Source organism: Coturnix japonica, chromosome 2 (genome assembly GCF_054131305.1).
Source record: "Coturnix japonica strain WE chromosome 2, WE-NBRP24, whole genome shotgun sequence".
In the NCBI taxonomy this organism is placed as follows: domain Eukaryota; kingdom Metazoa; phylum Chordata; class Aves; order Galliformes; family Phasianidae; genus Coturnix; species Coturnix japonica.
This window is the reverse complement of record NC_140664.1, coordinates 25,916,169-25,922,131: the sequence shown is the minus strand read 5'-3', so window position 1 is coordinate 25,922,131 and position 5,963 is coordinate 25,916,169. Positions and strand designations below refer to the sequence as shown.

At 37.6% G+C, this 5,963-nt stretch overlaps 1 long non-coding RNA gene across 1 annotated transcript; it reads left to right on the top strand.

Moving 5' to 3' along the window:
- Positions 1-362: 362 nt before the first annotated feature.
- LOC146761737 (uncharacterized) lies at positions 363-5,389 on the top strand. Its single transcript, XR_014942503.1, has 2 exons — positions 363-4,922; positions 5,206-5,389. It is a non-coding gene; the product is annotated as an uncharacterized LOC146761737 (long non-coding RNA).
- The last annotated feature ends 574 nt before the right edge of the window (positions 5,390-5,963 follow it).

The following is a 5,963-nucleotide window of genomic DNA, read 5'->3' as shown; positions in this document are numbered from 1 at the left end:
ATGTCATCAGGTGTCAGTCTGTCTAGGTCCTTCTGGATGGCATCCCTTCCTTCTTCTGTATCAACAGTACCACTTGGTGTCATCTGAAATTTGCTGAGGGTGTACTAAATCTATTCTCTCTGTCATTAATAAAGATGTTGAAGAACATTGGTCTAAAGACATCTGATGGACACCACTTGTGATCAGCCTCCATCTGAGTATTTAGATGTTGATCACGACCCTCTAGCTGCAACCATACAACCAATTCTTTATGAATAGTATAGTCTAACCTTCAAAGCCACCTCTCTATTTGAGGTACTCTACATACTCTAAGTATCTTGAAGTATATCTTGTCTCAGTAATTGCGATAAAACCAAGTTAAATTAACTGGAACTGATACTAAGCTTTTTAGCTATGTACAAATGCATTCATTTAAAACATGTTTAAGGCGATACTTTTCATTGGACATGCTTCCACTCAAAAACAAAACCTGCATTCGGTTGGATATTAATGTAAATCTTTTATTGTTGGTATGATTGCTCCACTGAGCAACTTCTAAAGATAGCTTCATTTAGAAATTACAGTGCCTTGAGATTTCAAAAGTAGTTCACATATTGATGTCTGCACTTCAGAGTCCATATTGATCCAATTTAAAATTAACAGTAATGAACACAAGCTAAAAAAAGTCTTGATGATCTTTAATGGAACATTTGAAATTCTACCATCATGACTGTTTATTAAAATGTTGCAATCCAGCAAACTTATTACAGGTGATCAGAATGCATTATGATTCCCTGAACCTATGTTGCTTTATTTCATAACCTGGCAATGCTGTTAGACTGAGTTGCCCTCAAAAGCATAGGCCAGCTCCCACATGTACTCTCTTCTTGTTCTATCACTGTTCTTCACAGACATACAAAGCAAGATCTGCAAAGAGATTACATAATGGAAAATAACATTTTTTAAAAACTAAGAGCAATTGCAAAGAGCAGGATGGCAAAATGAAAGGGAGAACCCTTCAGGACTGAAGAGGAAAGAATCACAAAGAAAATGAAGATATACCTATTTAGACTACTTTAACACTTCCATGCAAATGCACTCTTCCAATAATTTTGAATGGATTTTTCTGTTATATTTTGCACTGAGAATTCATTCCTGCAACCATAACACATTTGTAAAATGAAAAGCTGCCCAGTACTGCATTAATGGGTATCTTTCACGCCGATTCACTAGGATGGATGGATACTATACTCCCTGAAATGAATGGTCATTAGACATTTCCTCAGAAATCTTCATTTATCATAAAAGTTATTCAAGTAATTTATTTTTTACCAAGTCAGCAGCTATATATCTGCTGATGGAAAGAGAATCCATGTCCTGGAACAGAAAACGTGTGAGGCAATGTAATTTTCAAGATTTTGGTCACAAGTCCAAAACCACCCAAGCAAGATTAAAACAAATAGAAAAAAAAAAAAAATCTTTTCAAAGACTATGTTGTTCACGTGGAGATATTCTGTAGACTAATCAGAGCTGTATTTTTCTCATAATACACAAGGAAAACTTACTTTTAGAAGGTTTGCATATTGCTTTGTCTATTATATGTCCTCTGAGAGTAAAAGTGCAAACAAATTAGAGATCTGTCAGCCATAGCACTCACTAGGTAGAGCCCTAGGCATGGGTATGTTTAAGACTCATTAAGAAACATAGAGACGTCAGTACAGTTTACACGGTGCCCTAGAGCATACTCAGAGCTTCTCAGAGGCAGAACCAAATGCAAAGGTGAGAGCTAAATAATTTTTGCCTGCAGTAATAACAAAAAGATTTTCTGCAGTGCAGATTCAACTGGTCCCTGAACACTATTCCTGAGAATGGTCAGAAAGGTTCAAATGGAAGCTGTTGGCAGCCTGAGAGTGCTTCTATGGGAATGAGGAAGCTCCAAGGTGCTTTGAGACAGGAGGTAGGAGATTAGGTGTCTTCATAACTTTTCAGCTACCTTCTGCTGTCAGGAGCTAACAATTTATGTGGGAATTCAAGGGCCACTTCTGGAGTATTTCAGCCTGTCTGGAGGCTGCAGAGTGAGGAAGGGTTGGTCCACTAGCAATCAGTGATGGAGCAGAGGTAGTCATGCTGTGCTGGACTGAGGAACAGATTCACCACATTCACTGTCCCTGGTCTTCATGTGGGACTTCAACCACCCCAACATCTGTTGGAAAGGCAAAAAAGCAAGGTATGAGCAATCCAAGAGGTTTGTAGACTGTGTTGCAGAATCACAGAGCCACAGAATCTCAGAGATTGGAAGGAACCTCCAAGAGACCACCAAGTCTTACCTGCTGCTTTAGGAGGTACCATAAAGTATGATGATAACTTCCTTCTACAGGTGATAGAGATGCTGAGAAAAGATGCTGTGCTGAACCTCTTTCTCATCAACAAATAGGTGCTGGGAATTTCAAGCTCAAGGGCAGCCTTGGTGCAGTGAACATGAAATTGTGAAGTGTTTTGCCTTAGGGCAAAAGGAGAATGCACAGCTTGCTCACAACCCAGGATTTCAGGAGAGCAGACTTTGGTCTCCTTAGTGATCTGCTTAGCAGAGTTCTGTGGGATAAAACCCTGGTGGGAAGAGGAGCCCAAGAAAGCTGGTTGGTATTGAAGGATCATCTCCAAGATCAAGAGCATTGTATCTCAGCAAAGAAGGCATAACTGCTAAGAGGCCTACACAGCTGAACAAAGAGCTTGCTGCTTGTGGATTGCTGAGCAGGAGGAAGTCTAACTAGAATGCTGGCCAAGTTCCAGCTGAAAGGGAAAATATTGTCCCCTACTTAAAATGTGAATTCAAGAATAAACAACAAGAAGAAAAAAATGTAACAATTATTATCTTTATAAAAGGTTGCTTTCCTGAGCTTACCGGTCCTTTTAGCAGGAAGCCTTAAAATAAGAAATTGTGCTAACACTAGTTTATCTATACTCCTTGCTTTTTCTAGATAGATAAATAGCTGAAAGTGCTTGCCAGCACACTTTATTCTGCCTGAGGTGCTTTAAAAGCATTTCACTGACCATCTACAGGACGTGTCCTTTTGTAAAACAAAAGAGAGAAAAAATTACTTCAGAAGGGAAAAAAACTGTTTTTCTAGGCCAAAAATGAAAAGGGAAAAAAATTGTTGTGGAAATTTCTATCTGTATAAATGGAGCTTCCTTCAATTTGTCAAAACTCTGAAAAAGCAAAATTCACAGATTACCTGGATTTGAAGTAGTATTTGGGAGCCCAAAATCATGCCAAATCAATTCAAAATGTTCAATATTGATTTAGTAGCAATCCAGAGGAAGACTATCCTCATACTTATTATATAAATACATACTTATTATGGAATGTATACTAGCACAGTGACCATCCTAGCATTCTCACAGTATAGAAAGGTTAGAAATAGAACTGAAATAACATCTTGCATTTATATGATTAACAAAGCTTTTAAGCAATTTGCTTTGGGCTTCGTGGGAAGTCTGTGGAGAAGGCAGGATCTCTTCTCCCAGCTGAACTATTCGGTATACTACCCAGAATGCTCTTCCTTACAGTTAATTGCCCAGTATTTTCTTTCATGTATAATTCTACCAAAATAAATCTATTTTTAAAAACCTTAGAAAATGCTTATTTAGGAAAAGGTGTGTCTGCAAAAATGAAAGAGAAAAAAGTCTGAAACAGAAAAAATTAAGACATTTCTCAGTGACAAAATTGTTCACCTCATAGACTGAGGTGAGTTTATTCACAAGACTTTCAGAAGATAATAAATGTGACCACAAAGAAAGAAAGAATGAATGTTTGACTAATCACTCAGAATGGATGAAAACTGTGAAGCTGACTGATGGCATTTACATTCAGCTAGCGTAATAGTTCTTCGCTAACCCATTAAGACCTATAAAATCCAGGTATGTTTTCACAAACTGTTAAGATCACTGGAAATGTTCCCTGAGTCTTGTCTATAGGGAATGGCGAGAGAGGGGAGTTATGCTACAAGTTATGAAAAAACAGCGTTTGCAAGATGTAATGGACAATTATTATGCCCTAGCATGCAAGAACACGTTCGCTCACATTTAAAGAGCGGCAATAAAAAAAAGACTGTGGACATGAGAATGAAGGGCAAGGACAGGAAAGGAAGAGGAAAGAAGACAACAAATTGCAAACCAACATTCAGTATGAAAAAATGTGTATATATATGAGGAAAGTACTGACTTCCAAGCCTGGGATCTTAAGATCTTATGATATGTTCTCACAAAATAGTTTGTACTCTTAAAATGAAACCAAACATGTTTATGGAAACAAGATTTTTTCCATGATTTTTATCACTCAATGGATTTTAAGTTAGAAATTTTATTGCGGAGAAAGACAGAGGGACAACTTCATAGTGAAATAGTTAGTAAGTAGTCTGGTGATATTTTCACTTTATCTGCTAACAGGTAGATGTTGTTGTATTCTAAGTAATACCCTCAATACTGAATTGCTTTACAACAAGCACATTCTCTCTTATTTTTTCCTTTTTCAAACACAAAGAAATGCTTCAGAAAGTCTTTTCACTTTGATTGTAGAAAAGAATATCCATAAAATATTTATGAGTACTGACAAATGTGCTCTCACATGCAGCATTTAGGTCATTTGCCTATCATGTTAACTGTGTGTCACTATACATTAAGAACTAGTGGCACTTTTGGGAGGAGGGAGGAGAGTTAGTTAATTTCAAGTTGTTGTACTATGAAAGTGCCTACCAAGGCAGGCTGAGTGATTCACAATTAATAATTTATTCTCTCCTTTGGCTTATAGAGTAGTGACAAGCAGACTGTGGAGTTCTTTTTCCACTGTGCATCCATATCATGCCCTCAAGTATCACCAAAATTCCTTTGAGTCAATGAAGGAATAGCATCTGTCTTTAGAAGAGGGACATGTTCCATCATTCATAGTAAGTGTCAGTTGGGAAAAACTGTATGTTAAATAGAAGGAAAAATCAATGATGCTCCTTTAAGAAATAAGTTGTAACACACAGTGTAAGATGTAAATAGCAGCTCTGAACTCCACCCACAAGGCTTTTTTTGCAGTGAGGAAAAAGAAACAGATACTCTATCCCCAAAATATGATGAAATCATAAAATGAAACTCCTCAGTAGCTTTTCTGAACAGAAGTGTTCTGTGAAAAATGGAATGGATTATACAAAAAACAACTCACGTATTCTGTTTTGTTTCCAGTTCTGTCCTTCAGTGGGGAGCTGTGTGGTGCTGAGCTGTCTGCTGAGTTAATTCACAACACTGAACATTCCTGTTAGACAATCACAAACACTTGATCCTCAGATTTTAATGGAAACTATGCGCAAAATGGCCAGCAAAGTAAAATCCATTGCTGTTGAAATAAATACTAGAAAATGACTAAAAATATTCTGCTTTCCTAGTTTAATTGTACTTCGTGCATTGCCTCAGAAATGAAAGAAATGCAGATGAGAAATCTAAGAATTATTTCAAACTACGCACACCAGTTTGCTGAGTCTCCCCTTGATAAATGTAGAATGACATTTTTATCCTTAGAGATGTCACCAAAATCACACAGAAGCAGCACAGAAAACAGCTGCCAGATATTTTTATGAGGCAGCGTGGATTAATCCTCCTACCACCACCCCCTCTAACCTCCCCCGCACCAAGTTAAGGACTCAATCTTATGTTTTCCCCCCACCCATCCAATTATTTCATATTTTCTTCTGACAAACCACCAGTCTCCAGCAACCTCAAAGGATTTTCCAGCTAGACTAGCTACAGAGTGGTGTTCCGGTTTTTTTCATTCACATATTCTTTCTCTGTGCTTTTGGGTACCAGCAACTAGTCAAGCTCTCAAGATACAAAACACAATATTATATGCTGCTCATACACTCAATCTCTGAGCAGCCCAGGAAATGAATGCTGACTTGCCTGACCTGGAGAGTGAAAAATGAGGATGGATCAATTAGGATAGCTAG